General features: G+C 33.5%; 1 protein-coding gene across 1 annotated transcript in view; it reads left to right on the plus strand.

Moving 5' to 3' along the window:
- Positions 1-21,214, plus strand: part of TP53INP (Tumor protein p53 inducible nuclear protein) — a 322,855-nt gene that overhangs the window by 154,099 nt on the left and 147,542 nt on the right. The gene's annotated exons all lie outside the window — the stretch shown is intronic.

Genomic DNA, 21,214 nt, shown 5'->3' on the forward strand with positions numbered 1-21,214 from the left:
AAATGCCGGTTAACTTTGACCGGTTGTATCTCAGGAACCACTGCTTGTAATTAATTTTTTGTTCTTTTAAAATAAGCGTCTTGCTAAGTCTTTTCTAACTCCGTTGTCTGGATTTAATTTAAGCTAATAGTTATCGAGATATTATATTTTTGGTTTATAAGCCAAAAAATTGTTTAAAATTTGAAACATTCTTGAGGTCCGCCCAAATAATCCGGTTTTAATTCCATAAAGTACATTAGATAGGAAAAGAATAAAAAAATTGGCAAACGATTGTATGGTCTAGTTTTTGTTATGCAAGATTTTAAAAAAAATTGAATTTATTAAAAAAATTTAGATTGCAAAATTATTATGCGAAATCTTTTAAATCGATGTTGATGATATTTGGTGGACTATTTTATTATATTATGTATTATGTATATATGTAGATTTTCTAAACGAATTATGAAGGTGCTAAGTGCAATATATGTGGTTAAAAAATATTGAATAAGGAAAGGCTTGTTTTTCCCTTTTTTTGTATTTATTGCTATTACTCCAGTCGTTAGAGACGAAAATGCCACTTAACCTCTAAATTTCATACGAAAAAGCTGAATTTTGTTGAGTATTAATTTTGGAACCCCAAAAAATATGCAACAAAGTTTAGTAAACTTTGTACTACTTTGTTACTACTTTAACCCCTGGGCTTCCACCTAAAACTTCCCTAGTAGAGGGGGTAAAAACGCAAAAAATCGATTTACCAAGAATTTGTACGCCGTAGAAAAAATGTTTCAAATAAAAAATGTAGCTGAGATTTCTAAACAAAAATATCTTCAAGCGGTGTTTCTGAGAGAACGGTTCATTCTACACAAAAAGTGCTAATAAACATTTTTGTTTAAAATTATCTCAGCTGAAATATTTTTTTCTGCGACGTACAGATTCTTGGTTTCTCGATTTTTTTGCGTTTTTACCCCCCTACGACCTACGAGTGGTGTGTTAGGGGGAAGCCCGGGGGTACAAGTGGTAAACTTTTTTTGCATCATTTTTGGGGTCCCAAAATTAATATTCTCGGCAACATTCAGCTTGTTCGTATGATTTTTAGGGGTCAACTCTCTGACGACTGGACTATAAATATTTTGCAGCAAGGATAATAAATTAAAACATTTTTAATCAGCCGTATCTTATAGAAAATTCTATTTTCGCTATTTTATTTAATTACGACTTTGTTCCAAAATGAATTGTTTTAAAGTTTCTAAGCAGGGAAAGTAGAAAAAAATCGATGTTTTTGTAGGTTTTGTTTGTATTTGAGAGGGAGGATAAGTTAATTATTATCACCGAAGTTACCACCCAACTTTGTCTACAAAAATCCAAATGCCACCTCTCACATCCACTTCAAAACAGATCCGCCCTATACTAATCAGTGAGACAAAACTCAGTTTTGAAAAACAGAAAAAATGTTAATAGTGAAGTAGAGGTCTTACAATATACACCTAGACTACACCCTAAGACTAAAGGTCTTCCTGACTATCACGATAACATGAATATGGGAATGTTTGTGAAATGGTTGAAACAAAATTGCATCATCCACAAGCAATTCATCTATATCATAGTGGCTGAAGGTATTAAAACCATCTCCGCCAATTTCATGTGCCAAATTAATTATTTCATCTGATAGTGTTGATATTTTAATGGTTGCATTGCTTGTTACACATGTTAGCCAAACCTTTTTTCCAACAGGCATTCAAAGTTCTTGGTCTTATTTGAGCGGAAGCAGATGCAACGTGAATCAAACAATCAAAAGTAGATAATTACTTCCACACGTCTTTTACTATTAAGGTCTCATTTTCTAGTTTACTCACGATGGATTTATAAGTTACCTTTATGTAATATTTTTTAAACGTTGCAATTGTGACTTGTACTAATGGCTGTATAAGGCTTGTTGTATTGGGCGGAAGAAATACTATTTGAACTTTTGGATGTTTTAAATGTGAATGATCTGCTGCATTGTCAATAATTAGTAAAACAATAAAATCCAGAGAATTTTCCTTCATATAGGCTTCTGCTTCTGGCACGAAGCAAAAACCTGTTGCTGTTGTCACCCAGGCTTTCTTGTTAGCCATCCAATGCACTGGCAGTTGTTTTAAATATTTGTCTTTTAAAGCACGAGATTTATTTATTAAGAGCGGTTTTAACGTCCGATCTCCTGTTGCATTGCTACAAAGCAATAATGTTACTCTATATTTACTTGCTTTATGTCCACTTGTAGTTTTTTCATCCTTTGCGATGTAAGTACGGTTAGGTATTTTTTTTTCAATACAGTCCCGTTTCATCAACGTTAAATACTTGATCGGTACAATAGTCCCCATCTTCAATAATTTTCGCTAGCACCTGTGGAAATAGTTTTGCTGCTGCTTCATTTGCTATAGCACTTTCTCCTGTAATATTGATATTATGAAGTGCATCTCTTTTTATAAACCCGGTTAGCCATCCTTTGCTAGCTAAATATTCTTTACCAACTTGGGAAGTTTGTGGTTCTGACTGTTTCATTATATCATAAAACTGAAGAGCTTTTTCCTGGATTAAATAACCACTTACAGGAACTCTTCTTTGAATTAGTTCCTTAATCCAAATTGCGAAGGCTCTTTCTGTTATTTCTAATAATACATCCCTTGAGTAAGATGAAACTTTGGCGCTTAATTTTTTACCAGAAATTATAGAGTTTCTATAGAGCAACTTCATTCTTCTTAATTGCTCTTACAGTTAATTCGCCTAAATTAAAATGTTTTCCGATTGCCGTAGATCCTTCTCCTTTTCCTAAGCGATCTAAAATTGCAATTTTCGTTTCCAACGAAATTGATTGTAATCATAAATCTTTGAAAATCAATTGAAAAATAAATCTTTACGACACTCACTTGAAACGTTTCAGTCCGAAAACCGTGCTGCTTATTATACTGCAATTTGTAATCAGCAAAATTTTCAACAACTTATTATAAAACGAAGCACCGCTAAAAGAAAAATTATTTTAAAACAATAACCTTTTACTTTTACTTTAAGTTATACCTTTCAATGCGAAACTCACAATGATGTAATAGGGACATCATGTAATAAGGGAATCCTCGAATTGCAAACGTTCACTTTACTGACGACATCTGGATGTGAATAGTTAATATTTAATTATAATAGTTAATCGCATAAAAATAATCCGCATAAAAAGAGACCTTACTGTATTTTTGTGGATCATGAGTTCAGCTATAAGTTTTATAATCTATAATATAAAAATGAATCGCAAAATGTGTTAGTAAGCGCATAACTCAACAACGCGTGGACCAATCTGAACAATTCTTTTTTTAAAATGTTCCTCGAAGTCTAAGAATGGTTTTTACGGCGAGAAAAATTCGAATAATTTCCGGGAAAACCCTAAAACAGCCCTTTTCCTTTTCGCATACAAATATTTTCGGAGCGGTCTGTTCGGTCCGGTGAACACTTTGAAAGAATTAATTCAAACAAATCTTCCACTATTGAATAAAAAACAGAAGTATGTATTTGATACACTTATGAAAGTAACAAATGATAAAACAGGAGGGATTTACTTCTTAGATGCACCTGGTGGTACAGGAAAAACTTTTTTGATTTCATTAATATTAGCAACAATTCGCTCACAAAATAAAATTGCAAAGCAACGAAACTCCAACCTGCAACATTTCGAAGAACTCTGCAATGGCAAAGGTTTTGCAGCAATGTGAATTGATTGTTTGGAATGAATGCACGATGGCACATAAAAAATCTTTGTAGGCTTTAGATAGAACCTTACAAATCTACGGAGCAATCATAACCCATTTGGTGGTGCAATAATTGTATTAGCGGGAGATTTAGTGATTCCACGATCAACGCCAGCTGATAAACTCAATGCATGTTTAAAGTCTTCCAATTTGTGGAAACATGTCAAGGTATTACACTTAGGCAAGAATATGCGTGTCGAGTTGCAAAATGACCAATCTGGAGACATATTCTCCAAACAACTCATTGACATTGGTAATGTGAAATTTCCTATAGACACCTTGACTGGTTGCATTAACTTTCCTCAAAGTTTTTGTCAGTTAACTCGATCAAAAGATGAACTTATTCAAAAGGTGTTTCCAGATGTTGCTCAAAATTACAGAAACCATGATTGGTTTAGCGAACGGGTTATATTGGCTACAAAAACATAGATGTAAATCAATTGAATTTAAAAATTCAAGAACAAATTACAGGCGAATTGAGGATATATAAATCAGTTGATTCGGCTACTAACCAAGATGATGTCGTCAACTATCCGCCTGAATTTTTAAACTCGCTGGATTTACCAGGATTGTCACCTCACAATCTTCAATTAAAGGTTGGATCAGTAGTTATAATGTTGAGAAATATCAACCAACCGCGTCTTTGCAACGGCACATAGTTAGTGATAAAAAAAATTATTGAACAACGTGATAGAAGCAACTATACTGAAAGGAAAGTATAAAGGAGAAGACGTTTTGATACCACGCATCCCAATGATTCCGACTGATGTACCATTTGAATTTAAACGACTACAGTTTCCAGTGCGGCTTGCTTTTGCTATGACCATAAATAAGTCCCAGGGGCAATCATTAGGTGTTTGTGGTATTAATCTAGAAAACCCATGTTTCTCACATGGTCAATTGTATGTTGCCTCTTCCTGTGTTGGAAAACCATCAGATTTGTTTGTATATTCACCAGGTAATCAAACAAAAAAATTGTATATCATAAAGCACTACAATAAAAATAAAACAGATTTTTGTTAATAATTATGATTCACTTGATTTACAATAAAGCGATTACTGAAAATACTTATATACCTTTTATTTCATTATTCTTTATTACATCGGTTATTAACCCTATGTTAATAATAGTAATAATAATAATAAATAATTAATTATGTCTATGTTTTTTCATTGGAGCACCCACTTTATAAATATTTGTCACCTTTAGGTTCCCACTATCCTTTTAGATTATTTTTCAATCAGGTTTGAACCTTAAGTTCCCCTCTTAGTTTGAAGCCCTTTGTCAGACATCCTAGTCGGGGTTTTTAGTGGGTCCAAAAAGGTGGCCAAAGTTCGTGGACGCGAAGATACTTAGGTCACCCCAGCTGACCCTCACACACCGCCCTGTCATCATGGGACGGTTCTGTTCACGAGAATTAAAGAAATAAACTGCCACATTCCAAATCTATCTGACAGAACGAAGTCTGTCGGGTCCACTAGTTATTATTATATAAATGAAATTATTTAGATACATTATTTTTTCGTATTACTCACAGTTTTATGAGCACATATCTGAAGCGGTTCTTGCTTTAATCTGAAAAACCACATGCGGTCTTTATGAGTCAACAGTAGGTACGGAAAACAAAGGTAGTATATTTGTGAGTATTACTCAAGAGTTGGCTTTGTTTGAGTTTAAATATTTAATATAAAAGGTGTACATTCTTATCACTATTTTAATCGCGGTCAAAAGTTGACGTCCTTGGTAAACTTTTATCTACTTAAGTGATGAGCGAATCGGTTCAGTAAGTCGAATCTTTCAAAAATATTTACTGATTTCTATGGAAAGATGGATAATAGATTATATTTATTTACATATTAAGGAAATTATGGTAAATACTTTCGAGTATAACATTTTAGATTTTAAAGTTCGATTTTAGAGTTCGTTTGGTTCCGAAGACCAAAACTTGTTTTAATCCAAAATGTATAGACTTTTAAGAGGGCCTATTATTCATTTTAGAGCTATGTCTGTTATCTTGAAAAGTACTATCCCAGGTACTTATCACGTTGGTGGCAATTACTCTGCAAACAATATGCTTGGCCGTTTCCTCTTAACCCTGAATTTTTCTCTGTCCAGTTATCCCATTTTACAGAGTAATGCCTAAGTGAGTATTGTCCAGTGAAAACACCTGTGGTTACTTTTGGTTAAGTTTTCTGACGCTATAAGATTGTTTTTACGTAGCGGACAGAAGGTTCTAACAAACGTTTTGCTGAAGTTTGATCTGAAATATGTTCTCAGTAGGCCGCACTAAGTTGTTTTTCCCATTTGCGGATATTTTCTTCTCTCTGAATGTCTCTTCAACCGGACTATGATTTCTTTATATATTTTAGGTCGTAGGACACATCTTTCTTCCTAAAACACTGTTTTATTCTAAACAAAAATTCCAAAAACATTCCTTAGTATCATAGAAATACTGTCCTAAAATTTTATTAAGAAATTCGAAATGAAAACTTCTGTGGTCCATGTTTGGACATAGGCCTCTCCCAACTCCTTCCATCGGTCTCTATCCTGAGCAACATATTTCCAATTTGTTCCGGCTATTCTTTTAATGTCATCAACCCATCTCATCTGTGGTCTTCCTCTTGGTCGTTTACTTTCGTAAGGTCTCCAATGTTGTATTGTAGTATTCTAACGTTGGTCTTTTTGTCTAGCAGTGTGGCATGCGAAGCTCCATTTAAGTTTGACAATTTTTGTTGCTATGTCCTCGACTTTGTTTTGGATCTTACCCAGTCGTTCCTCTTTTTATCTGACAGTCGTATACTTAACATTGCTCTTTCCATTGTTCTTTCTGTTGTGGCTAGTTTATTCATATTTGCCTTGGTTAGGGTCCAGGTTTGACATCCATACGTCATGATAGGAAGGATGCATTGGTTGAACACTTTGCTCCTCAAGTATTGGGGTATTTTGCGGTTCTTAAGTATCCAACTAAGTTTTGCTTATCCAACTAGTCTTGCTCTTCTAGTAATTTCCGCACTTTGGTTCACTTTGTCAAGTCTCAGGAATTGGCCTAGGTAGATATATTCCTGGATTTGTTCTATCTCACTGCAATTTATAGTTATACGTCTGGGGTCATCTGTGTTTGTCATTATTTTGTTTTTTTTTTCATATTCATTTTTAGGCCGACGTATTCGGAGCTGGCTGCTAGTTCCCCCATCATAATTTGCAGTTCCTCGAATGTGCTTGCTGTAATCACTATGTCGTCAGCGAATCTTAGGTGGTTTAACTTATTGCCATTAACGTTAATGCCTTAGGTTGACCAATTTGTAGTTTTGAAGACGTCTTCTAGGGCTAGGTTGAAAAGTTTTGGCGATATTACGTCTCCTTGTCTCACTCCTCTCTTAATGGGGATGGGATTTGTATTTTCGTCTGCATTGCAACAGGTGATACATGTAATTGTTTCCTCCATCTCCCAAGAAGTTACTAATGCTACATTTTTAGATCCCTTTTGGGCTACAACAAATGCAGGTTTATTATTCAGGTGGAGTCCTGTTTCGTCCATGTTAAATAAACTCCCGGGCTTCTCCATCAACTCATTTTCTAGAATAACTTGCTCTAACAGATCAAAGTAATCGCTTACATCCTTTTTGTTCATGCCTCGACTTCTTGCTAAGGATACGCCTTCCAATTTTCTTATACTTAAGTTAGGGTTTCTTCTTAAGAATGATTGTAACCAGTCAAAACCTGCAAGTTTTTTATCCTTGTTAAAAGTAGTTTTAATATGTAATTCTTCCGCTAATCTGAATGCCATTTCTCTTGTAGGTGCAAAACCAGCTTTCTGCAACTTTAGGATCTGTTTCTTTATTTTATTTTCATTTTCTTCGCCGAGAACACTACTTGCTCCTAATGCACTTTTTTTTAAATTGTTACCTTTCATTCTTCTTCTTAATGTAGGTGCTGGCACTTCAAAATTCCTGGCGGCAGCATTGGCCTCCATTTGTCCACTTTTTACGGCATGTATGGCTGATTCGAGTTGATTTTCAGTCCATAAACCACGTTGGTAATTTCCTTTTCTGTTATACTTCGTTGGCATGGCTGAAAATAAATTTATCTATTAAAAATATCCTTATATAAGTAACTAAAGAGCTAGGCCATATCTCCCTAACATTTGCGAGCCAACTAACCCGAATTGTAAGGGTGAGATGGTCCACTTAATTTCTGTGTGTTGGTAACGTTTGAAAGGACTGGCAACTATGCCTACATAACCTCAACGATACAAACAACATGCCATCAAAACGTGACTTCGATAAAATACAGACAAAAATAAGTGCACAATAGTTTTGACTTGGCCATCTCTCCCGGACTTACCCTATCCGAGACGAAAATAATAAAATACTAGTTCACTAAAAGGATGTGAAAAAGGGAAGAAATGTACTTTGGTAGTTTATTAAATGAAAAATTTGACATTTTGAAGAATTTGAGTTAACGCCGACAGTAATAGCAATTTTCATCAAAATAACAAACGGGGAAGTGATTCAAGCAGTTCAAAAAGTACAGAAAGGTAAAACAGTTAGACCAGACGATATTCCTGGGGAAATGTTGACAGCATCAAGGAGCGATCTCACAGAATGTGGAGTGGCGTTCTTCATCGACGACGAGAGATAGAAAATTCGTAATAGATAAAACAAAATATAAAGACAGGAACCAACACAATGTGGAATACCGAATTTCTTCTTAGCATTTGTGGTATACGATTCCTGTGATAGGGTAAATCTGTCTATTTATGGCCATCTTAAATTAAGAAACTTCTTAAAATATTTGTAGCTGAGTAGTTGTGATACGTGATACAGTCAGGACCGCCGCTACCATGTGTGCCAAGTGTGCATCGCACACGGGCGGCCAACAATAGGGGCGGCCAAAAGCAGTCCACTGATGATAATACTTTTTAAAACGAAAATAAATTCAAATAAATAAATAGTAATGATTCAGATAATTCTGTGAACTTTAGTATTCCAAACAATAATAATTATTCAGTAATATTAATAATAATTATTCAGTATTCAGTCTACTTCTTTTTTTGATCCTAATCTAAAAAAAATATCAGAAAATATTATTTATTGTATGAACTGCCGCCCTTTTGCAGGTACAGTCATAAAGCAGTTTCGGGAATACTTTTTAATTCAAAGCGACTGGCGGCTTTCGGACTTCAGTTATTTGGAATTTCACACGTAGATACTTTACAAGAATTTAGGCAAGTGGTAAAGTTTCTGTTATAATATTGTTCCTATGTTTATGTTTATAGATGGGTTATTATGTCTTATCTTCAGTCTTAGTTCAGAATTCGATGAATTTAGACACGACTTTGATAAACGATTTTGTTTGTAAAATATAGTAGTGTATCCGTTTATTTTGCACAGTAGGTACTGTATTTCGAAGTAACGTCGAGATCAGAGCAATTTTATTCGTATACGCGTTACGTCTACATAGTATTTGGAGAAACATTATTTGGACAACTTAGTTGAAGTGTTTTTGGATTAATTTTGTTAAATTCGCCCGGCTTCGTTCTTAAGTGATAATTTCAAAATGTTCGAAAGAAAAAGAAATCGACTTTCAGGCTTTCAAAACAGAAAAATAAAAGAGGCCAAAACTGATAAGAAAAAAAAACTTAGCGGTGCACTGGAATCATTTTTGATGAAAAACATACATGAAAATATAGAACACTCGGATATAAATTTAGGACCTTCAACTTCAAGCGAAGTCCAAACCATAGAAAAAAGTACCAAACAATTGAATATTCCTGCGGATAGAGATGGAGAATTTGATGACAATAAAAACTTAGATTATTAAAAACTATTTGCGATCCTTAACGAACAAGATAGACTTTCTGCTTTAGCAATGTTATCTATAAAACATGAAGTGTGTGCGACATTGGATATTAAAGATATTGTCAAAAAGTTTACCGAGACGAAAGCCCGAAAAGTGCGTTTTTGGTTTTTTATGTGTTTATGTTTCTATTCACGGTTTATTTTAATTAAATGGACGTTTAAATTAGGATATACATATTCTGGACGTTGGATCATGGATATTAAATTATGATAAAGGACGTTTAAATTATGATATTAGGATGGGATATTAGAATATACATTAGGATAATATATGGACGTTGGATCATGGAGATTAGTCTAAATGTTCAAGTAAGTATTTATTTATTTACAAATTATTATTGTTATATTATGCATCTTCTGCATATTTTTTTAAATAATAGTATGTATGTCTAAAGTATTGGAAGGGGGGCGGTAAATATTAAGTTGCACACGGGCGGCCAATACCTTAGCGGCGGCCCTGGATACAGTTCCCATTCTCACGCGAAATTAAAATTTTTTGTGCGTTTTTAGAAAAGTATTAATAATTTTTAAAAAATAGACTTTTAAAGCTTTTTGCAATAATTAAGCAAAAAATTAACAAAAATAACTTTACAAACTCTTATTTTAAAGAATTTTCTATGCTTTTTCAGTAAAAGTGTGTCACCTTTCTATACCATTTAGGTACCGGTCTTCAGCTTTAGTATTTAAAATCAAATAGCGATCTTACATTGTTTTTATATTGTTTATAAGTAAAAAATGACGTTTATTCTTTTGCATATTTTGTTTATTACATATTCTTGTCACCAAATTGATCAATAGCAGTTCTTAGATACCTGTATCAAAGAGTGTCTTGGGAAAATCGTTATTTCCCCTTGTCTAATAAGTATGGCAACCTCAATAATGATAATAATTTACGTAGGTTCAATATAGACAACAACCCACAGCAATTATATAGAGGTAATTAACAATTTAAAAGTTGTAAAAATGAGTAACGATAATTATGTATGAAAAGTCTTTGTTAAGGTTATAGTACACTGTGTGATCCAAAAAGACGAATTGACCTGCAACATAATATGTGATTGTCGGTTCTTTCAGCTTGTTCAAGAGTTCAATACTTAAATCTAAATCACTAAGGACTCACTTATCACAGTATTCACTGATCCGAATCTTAGTAATTATCCCAGTCTGGTTATACAAAAATCATCGATTTCACGGCAAAATGTTTCGCAGATATCTGAAGCTTTTAGGACATAGGTGGGGGTTACTAGATGACGAATAGATAAAAAGATACTCCTATTTTTACCTTGCGTTTTTTTTTAAACAATAATTTATGGTCAGAATTTGATTTTTTATCTATAAGTTTTTCCCTTATAATTTAAATAAACAATACCTATTTATACCATTTTTTTATATCAAGAATATCTTTATTTTCCCGTTTTTTCAATTAAAATTGATAAATAATTTACGAAGATATTTGCAAAAAAGCAGTTTTTTTGCACTAATTTATAAATTTAATTAATTTTTTTAATAACAAAATAAAATGTTAGTAATACACTTCAACATTGAGGAATTACCGTCCTTTAAATTTGTGCGAAATTTCCCCCCGATCGGTCAAATAGTTTAAAAGTTATTCAATTTGTTTATCCCTGGGACTAATTATTTAAACCATTGAACTTGCCCTATGAATGATGCTAGACACATTTAACAAATTTCATAGGATTCTTTAAGACTTATACTATCTCAGAAATTAAATGCATATTGCGTTTTCATCGAAACTATTTACAAAATAAACGTTTGAAAAAGGGGTACGTTTTTTACTTAAAATAAGTTAGTCACACCGTAAAATTTGGGATAGAGTAATTATTGTAAGACGGATACGTGAAAATGTTGAAGTTAAATGACGTGAAGTTAAATGAGTATTGAGTTTTCATCGAAATTATTTACAAATTAAACGTTTTTTATTTATAAACAATTGTAATAACTTCTATATTTTTCAAGCTACAGACTTGTACGTACAACCATTAGATATCTGGTAAAAAAACTCACATTTAACAAAAAAAAATAAACCTATGAACAATAGGAACGAAGTTAGCGACAATTTTTTTGTTAATTATATCTCCATTGTTTATAAACATTAAGAAGTAAAATTTGCACAAATTTTAAATGAAAATCTAAACTTTATATTGAATTTTATAGCTATAAAATTCATCCAATTTTTCGAAACTTAAAACCTTTCGAAACGAAGTTACTTTCGAAAGATCGACATAGGAAAGTGGAGGGGAAACTGTTTTAGCTCCTCACTGCAAAATTTAATATTACGGTTACAGATTTATCATTCAAAAGCTTCAACAGTTCTGTAGGAATTTCATCAGGTCCATTTGCTTTTCCATTTTTAGCGTTTCTTATTGCGTATTCTACTTCTTCTTTCAATATATCTGGCCCAGTTGCATTGATTATCTGAGTTAAGTTGTTTCTATCGTCTTCAAATAATTCATTCAGGTATTCTGTCCATCTTTTTATTTTATTCTCTAGATCTACAATAAGATTTCCATCTTTGTCTTTAAGTTTACCTATTTGGCATTTCTTTATGCTTCCTGTTATCTCTTTTACTTTTTTGTGCATATTGAACGCATCGTACTTTTTCTCATATGTTTCCATTTCTTCACATTGTTCTTTAATCCACTCCTCTTTGGCTTCTTTTATTCTCTTTTTTATGTGTTTATTTATTTCTTTGTATTTGTCTGGGTAATTCTTCATCTTTCTTCTTTGTTCCATCAAGTCTAGTATATCTTGTGTCATCGACCCCTTATTCTTTGTTGTTTTTGTAAGATGTTTCTTTCCTGCTGTTTGTATAGCTGTATTTATGTACTTTAATTTTTGGTTAACGTTGTTTGTATCGTTAATTTGTTGCTGCACTGAACGGAGGTTTTCATTTATTTCTTCTCCTGTTTCTTGTCGTATATATTTGTTTCTAAGTTTATTTAAATCTAGTGCCTTTCTGTGTGGTCTTCTAATATTTTTTGGTCTCGCCTCTATCACAGTAACTACCGGGTTATGATCTGAGCCTATATCAGCTCCTGGGTACGTCTCAGTACATTTAACAGCATTATGATACCTCCTTGCTATTATAATGTAGTCTATTTGATTTCTCACTATTTTTTCTTTGGTATGTTGTGGAGATGTCCATGTATATAACCTTCGAGGAGGTAATTTGAAAAAGGTATTTGTTATTACGAAGTCTTCACTTTGGCAAAATTGAATCAATCGATCTCCTCTGTCATTTCTGTTTCCAAGCCCATATTTTCCTACTTGTTCTCCTACCTTACCTTGACCCACCTTGGCATTAAGACCGCCCATTAATATGTTAATGTATGGAAAGACTGACTTAATAAGTGAAGACAAACAACCTGCAACAAAAAGCTTCAGACCTGACAGTGAAGTCGAGTAAATGAACCAAATTTTAACCTTATGTATTTTAATATAATAATTAAACCAATGTATGTAAAGAAAATAAAAAAAGTAAAGTTCAATAAACATTGCAAAATTTAATAAGGCAAGTGAAGAAAAAATCGACTTATTTTATCAAAGCAGTAAGGCAGATTAGATTAATATTGTATATCATATTTGTAAGAAAAATAGAATAAAAATCAATATTGTTAATTATAAAAATACAAACAATTATAATTAATATAAGGAATATAATAATATAATGTGTAAAAAATTACCTGAAATTTTATTTATAAAATATATAAGTATTATTACATCATTGATATAAAATGAAAAAACATATGTTGATTTTTCGGGATTTTCTGAGATTTATGGGGGGTGAACATTATGTCATCATTATTAATACTGCGACAGACTATTCGAGCAAATTAAAAAAAGTAAGTATTTAGGGTGAATTTCAAATGGACTCAATTTTTCCGAGTTTTCCCATATTTTCCGGCCAGTGAAAACTATGTAGTTATTCATATTTCAACAAGCTACCCCAGAATAAAAAAAAGAGGCTTGCAGCTGCAAAGGAAGCCGAGATAATGTAAATTTTTCCTACGTGTTGCAATTTGAAGTTCCGATGCCGAAAAAAAAAACGGAGCTGAAACAGATATCCTCTCCACTTTCCTATGTCGATCTTTCGAAAGTAAAGTCGTTTCGAAAAATTAGATAAATTTTATAGCTATAAGTTTCAATATAAAGTTTAGATTTTCATTCAAAATTTGTGCAAATTTTACTTCTAATGTTTATAAACAATGGAGATATGATTTAAAAAAAAATAGTCGCTAACTTTGTCCCTATTGGTCATAGAAGTTTATTTTTTAATGTGAGTTTGTTTACTAGCTATCCAATAGTTTTACGTACAAGTCTGTAGCTTGAAAAATATAGAAGTTATTACAATTGTTTATAAGTAAAAAACATACCCCTTTTTCAAACGTTTATTTTGTAAATAATTTCGATGAAAACTCAATATGCATTTAACTTTTGAGATAGTCTAAGTCTTAAAGAATCCTATGAAATTTGCTGAATGTGTCTAGCATCATGCATAGGGCAAGCTCAATAGTTTAAATAATTAGCCTCAGGGATAAACAAATTAAATAACTTATAAAATATTTGACTGATCGGGGGGAAATTTCGCACAAATCTAAAAGATGGTAATTCCTTGATGTTTAAATGTATTAATACCATTTTATTTTGTTAATAAAAAAATTAATAAAATTTATAAATTAGTGCAAAAAAACTGCTTTTTTGCAAATATCTATGTAAATTATTTATCAATTTTATTTAAAAAAACGGGAAAATAAAGATATTATTAACATAAAAAAATGACATAAATATTGTTTATTTAAAATATAAGGGAAAACATTTATAGACAAAAAATCAAATTGTGACCATAAATTATTGCTTAAAAAAAACGCAAGGTAAAACTAGGAGTATCTTTTCATCTATTCATCATCTAGTATCCCCCACCTATGTCTTAAAAGCTTCAGATATCTGCGAAACATTTTTCCACCTTTTTTAACCAGACTGGGCTAAATAGACTGAATCAGTTCAACCCTGTGCTAAAACTCGAATTTGCCATTCCTAACAAACAAAGTATTCCATTTTGCGTATTCGTGTTTTAGTGTTTTAATGACCTATTTTAAGTAGTTTTTAGCATCTGTTCACCATACGGTTCATTGCAAATTGCAAAACTAATGACTGGTTTTTGCAATAAAAATTTTTAATAGGCTCGCTATTTATTTAACGAATCGATGTGTGCTTCAATTTTGCTAATTAGTTTTTTCTATTACTATTTTGTTAAATATAATTACTTTTAAACAAAGAAAGGGAAGTTTGTTTACACATATTGTGTTATTGTGTTTACACATATTGTGCTAGTGGAAATTTATTACTTATTAAACTTTTGATTGTTACATGTTTTACTACTTTTCAAATATGACTAAATTACGATGCAAACAAAAACGGAACAAAGAATCGGAACTAAAGATAAGAAAAGCTATTCAAGAAGTATTTTAGACTCATTTTAGCGGTGTTGGTTGAGTGCCTCGTGACAATTACGCAGTAGCAGCCGCAACTCTTACCGGTTTAACAGTTAGTAGAAACTAACCCTTTGCAGACACACTATCCATGAATGAATATCCACCATTCGATCCTTTCGATACAACATTGGAGATCTTACGAAAGTAAACGACCAAGAGGAAGACCACAGATAAGATGGGTTGATGATATTAAAAGAATAGCCGGAACAAATTGGAAATATGTTGCTCAGGATAGAGACCGATGGAAGGAGTTGGGAGAGGCCTATGCCCAAACATGGACGACAGAAGGCAAAGAAGAAGAAGAAGAAAATCCTTTCGACGGTTGTGAGAATTGTGGTAACTAGACGAGAAAATTCCTCATCTTCCTTATGTCTCACATTCTCTTGGAAATTTAACAAATATATTGTAGCTATAATAATCTATTTATTTTTTACTTGTATTAGCGTTTTAAGTTCCAATCGTACAAAATAACATAATATAGTTTTGTTTTTTTATCATAACTTTTTATTGGTAACAGCGCATTCACAACTACATCAATCATCTTTGGTCCTTAAAATTATCGAAACTAACATTTTTAGCAAAAAATCTGTAGGAAAGAGAAAAAAAATATATTTTACTGTGAGCAATCATAATCCATTTTGTCCATATGCTTCGGACAAAATGACATATTGCTCATGAACAAAATGACGTACGTATAGTACTCTTTATCGTCATGAGAAATATTAGGAAAATCTTCTCCATCATTTTCTTCAAATAATTTTTTGGTGGCTATGCATTTTTTCTCTTTTTGGGGGAGTTTTGAGCTCATTTTTAGATTTTATTTCCAACATAATAGAATTATACAAGCCAACACCAACGAGCTCTGTCGAATTTTTAGTTTACGTTTCCCTTTGTCGCTAATAAAATATCTTTTGAGGACCGGAGAAAGCAGCGCAATAGGAACTGCAAGAGCAGAAGACGACAGACGTTCACTGGTAGCAGCTGCAGTTAAAACAACTTCTAAACCGGAGGTCTCTGAACCTGAGATGAGTAAAATTTTTAGCTTGTGGGTCATGCCGCTATGACTGAACGACAGATAACGCAGCAGTCACAGCGACCTGAGACGTACTTGTCACAGGAACTGAATCATCTGCTTGTTGTGAAGGTTGTGTCAAAACCTGTTCAGACTCGACAGAGCTCATTATTGTTGCAGGCGGAGGCGGCTGTTCATTGGAGTTGTCTTCCAGCGGTATGTTTGTGGATTCAGCTAGCTCGTACATATAATCCGGAAATATATCAGGGTTCAGTGTCAGATGTCAGTGTTTTTAAATCCGTAACATGCATTTTGCACTGTAGCTGCCTAACCATATGCTGCGTTGACCAAGCCGGCGATCTGAAGATGCGTAACAACACGTCCAGGATGTGCATTCAGCCATTTAGCAATTTCTTGGTTATAGTAGGTCTTCAAAGGCCCAAAAAAGGAGACATCAAGAGGTTACATACGATAAGTGCAATGTGGAGATAGATAAATAACATGAATACTGTTACGTAAAAATATGAGTCATAGTTTTAACCTGTAAACATGTTTTTATTCACATGTTTATGTTTTAGATTTTACGAGAGGCTTCTATTTACCTGAAGGGACCTTCCAGAAAACGATCGAACCGATGTGAAAATACCCGTTTGCCTTTACCGTTACAATTTCGCCGCTAGTCGAGAAGGCTGTCGATGGTTCTAGCTTAACGGCACTGGCATATATTAACAGGACGTTTTATTTGGAAGGGACAGTTAAATCTGACGACTCGTGCCCGCGATTTTAATTGTGGCGTTCGTATAAAATAAATTATGTATTATGGAGTGGTTGAATAAATTAATATAAGTTATCGTGCTTTTTAATAAATTAAAATAAGAACCTTTTAATAAAGACATTATAAATTGAATAAAGACAACAGTTAAATAAATATCATTTCAATACCGTTTTTTTTTTGCATATTCCAAAGTTTCAATGCTTTTATGACTTGCATTTTCATCGATAATTAGAATTACTTTACCGTCTATGCTTGCTTTTACAAAACTTTGGAAATGCTTTATCCATTTCATAAATATTTCGGTGGTCGTCCAGCCTGATTGTTGAGCTATCCAGTGGTGCACCTAGATTTTGTCTGGGGGATTTAGTTAGGCACCGAATTTTTTTTATGCTACTTTCATTTTAAGTCCTTAGAATTTGTTTAGTTTAATTTAAAGCACTAAAGATAGCAGTGACAAAGATTCAGGTATCTGTTACCTGCCTACCAACCAAATCCACCGTCTTGTGCGCAGTTGACTGTCGCACCCTCCCTTCTCTTATCTAGATCTTATCTCTGTCGTTGGTCTGGTTGGGGTTTCTCTGCTTCTTCTTTCTTTTTAATTACTGTTCGTATATACTTGTGAACACTCCGTCCAATTCCGTCCCTCCTTACTTCCCGTCATCTTCACGATTATGTCTCTCACAGTCACAGGGTTCATACCTATTTCTCTATACATTATGTTTCTCTACACTGTACATCTATTACACTCCAGCATTGTGTGAGTAACAGCGTCGGAAAATTCGCAGTATAGGCATTTATATGTATCTGTATTTCTGAACCTATGAAGATACGCCCTACAGCAGACAATCTACCCATTTCCTTAGGCTCGGGATCAGCATCTTAGCCCACCAGGCAACATCTTCCGTGTTGTTCTACTTTTCTTGCCATCTTTCCATTGATCTTTTCCTTTCTTCTTTTTGATGGCTGTTGTCAAATGCTCTCTTCTCTCATAGAGATGTCTCCTTTCTACTGCTAACGCATGCACAGAAACACAACCCGTGATAGTCCACAAGGCCGCCGCAGATACAGTCCTGTAGGCGCATGCTGCTCGCAACAGACTCGTTCTGTCTACTTTTACCATGAGCCTAATATTAGGTATATATATATATCTAAATATAATGAAAAATATTAATTATTGTGTATTAATAATTGTGTATTTATACAATAATTATTGTATTCTATATTTAAAGCAGTAATTTAATTATTAAAGTTTTGGATTTTTTGTATTGTGTGTGAAAGACAAGTTACATTTTCCTACTATTCTTTATATTTTTTTACTTTATATGCCCTGGGTTCGTTTTTGGTATTTTTCTAGGAAATACCATCATCGGTGGGATGGAAGTTCCAACAGCAACACAGCAGAAAACAGTGGTGTTCTACTCATTGTTATACTCCACACTCCGCACTAGTTATAACTACGACTTGTTTCCTTCTCGTGGCAGCTAAAATATTTTCAAGCTTTTGTACTGTAGATAGTCCAGATTCATCAACATTGTAAATATGGTACAGCAAGCATTCTAGCAAGCTTCCGTAAAACAAACTGTTTGACTTGTAACCGATTAAAAATTTGAGCGCGAGCTGCTGAAGTGGCTTCTGGTTTGCGCAAAATTATATCATTATTCTTCTTCTTCGCGTGCCATATCAGAATTATCCGACGTTGGCGATCATCATTGCGAAGGCTTCTCGATCTTCTGCAATATGGAATAATTGTCCCGTATTTGATATCCGAGTCCATTCTCGAATGTTCCTCAACCAAGAAACCCGTTTCCTTCCTACACCGCTACGGCCCTCTATTTTGCCTTTAAGGATCAGTTCTAATATTTTATATCGACTTCCCCTTACTATATGTTCCAGATAAGACATTTTTCGATGTTTAACAGTCTTTAGCAGTTCTCATTCTTTGTTGACGCTCCTTAGTACTTTTTCATTAGTTTTCCTTGCTGTCAAAGGTATCTTCAACATTCGTCTATGAACACACATTTCCAATGCTTCAATTTTGTTCATGATCGATACTTTTAGCGTCCACACTTCTGCACTATACAAAAGTACGGACCAAACATAACACTTAACCATTCTTTGTCTATATTATACCATTATTACGTCTTAGAAATCCATCCAACCAGTCTTGTCAACCAGTCCTGCCTTTTGCTTTTGGATGTTAAATTTATGAGCAAAACCGTTTTTCCCAGCCATCTGAAAAGTTAATGCTTGTACCGATGCTCGTGTCAATCCTAACAAATGACTTTCAAGGAATTGTATATGCTCAACTAATTGCCTTTCCACATCAGATGAAAAGATGGCTTTCCAAAAACCAAGGCCTTTTGAATTTGAGTTGCTTGAGGAACACCAAATGTTTTTTAGACCAATAACCAACCCATTTTCATATCTCGAACTGTCTCAATGGCTTTCTTCATTGACTCCGTACTCCAAGATTGACGAACAAACATTTGTTTATAATCGGATGGCATTTTGGTATCGGAAAAAAAACATAGGAAATAAACGCAGTAAGAGATACTTCAAACCAAATACAAATAAGCCCAGAACAAATAGCTAGGGTATGGAAAGAATATTATGAGAAAAAATTTGATACCGAAGTGATAAAGGAAGACAATATAATCAATGAAGGCGAAGAAAACACAGAGCCAGAGCAAATAAGTAGAGAAGAAGTAATAGAAGGATTATCAAATATAAAAATAGGCAAGGCAGGTGGAGATGGTGAAATTGAACCGGAAATGGTAAAATACATGGGAGAAGAAGGAATAAACTGGCTATGGAAAATATATAAAGAGGCGTGGGAAAAACAAACAATCCCTAAAGACTGGCAGAACAATATCATCGTGCCAATATACAAAAAAGGAGAACATGTAAACTGCGACAACTATAGGGCAATATGTCTGTCATCGGTGTGCTTTAAAATATATACGAAAATAATAGAGAAGAGACTGAGACAAGAAGTAGAAATGGTATTGGGAGAAGAACAAATGGCATTTAGATTGGGAAGACAGACAAATGACAACATATATATCATTAGAAACCTAATAGAAAGAAGCATAGATACGGGGAAAAAACTAGTATTAGCATTCATAGACCTAAGAGCAGCATTTGACACGATAGAAAGACATATTATAGGGAAATGCTTGAGGAAAATTAACGTACCTAATGCATTGATAAAAATTATAGAAAGTACTTACAAAGAGGTAAAAGGAAGGGTACAAATAACAGGGGAAAGATCGGAAGCATTTAATTGGAAGAGAGGTATTAAACAAGGAGATAGTCTCAGCCCTTTGCTATTCATAATAGTAATGAACGAATTAATAAGAAACACTAGAGTCAGAACTAATCAACTACAGACAATAATAGGTTACCGCAGATTACAACCGGTAACAATAGAGTCCTTAATGTATGCAGACGACATAGTACTAATAGCAGATTCCGAGAATAAAATGCAGAAACTAATGGATATATGGGTAGAACAAATAGAAGAACTTAAAATGGAGATAAACGAGGAAAAAAGTAAGATAATGATAATCAGCGGCAAAGGAGATAATGAAGATAATCAAATAAAGATAAAATGTAAAAACTCAGAATTGGAAATAGTAACAACTTACGAATACCTGGGAAGTATAATAACTAATGATGGAAAAATAGACTGGGAAATAACAAATAGAGCAAAGAAATCAAACAAGTTATATTATGCGTTAGCCCCAATAATGGGAAAAAGAGAACTTGCACGAGAAACAAGAATAAAAATATATAACACAATAGTGATACCGACTCTGCTCTATGCAAGTGAAAACTGGACAATTCTGGAAAAACATAAGAGCAGGATAAACGCAATGGAGATGAGACATCTAAGAAGGATAGTTGGAAAGACAAAATGGGATAGATTAAGCAACGAGACTATTAGGAGAATGGCCAACCAGGAACCGATAATGAACAAAATAGCAAAGAGACAAATGAACTGGTATGGGCATCTGATGAGGATGCAATCCAATAGAATAACAAGAAAAATTTATGAAGCAAAAAACATCGGAAAAAGAAAAAGAGGCAGACCAAGAAAAAAATGGATACAGCAAGTAGTAGAGGCGGGAAAACTTAAACAAAAATCACTCGAGGAATTGAAAATAATGGCAGGAAACAGAAAAGAATGGAAGAGGTGGGTAAATGGAAATTAAAATAGCTAGCCCAAAATCCGACACCCTGTTAGGGTAAAAGGAAGAGGAGAAAGAAAGAAAGAAAGAAAGAAAGAAAGAAAGAAAGA

The sequence above is a fragment of the Diabrotica undecimpunctata genome, chromosome 9 (genome assembly GCF_040954645.1).
Source record: "Diabrotica undecimpunctata isolate CICGRU chromosome 9, icDiaUnde3, whole genome shotgun sequence".
In the NCBI taxonomy this organism is placed as follows: Eukaryota; Metazoa; Arthropoda; class Insecta; order Coleoptera; family Chrysomelidae; genus Diabrotica; species Diabrotica undecimpunctata.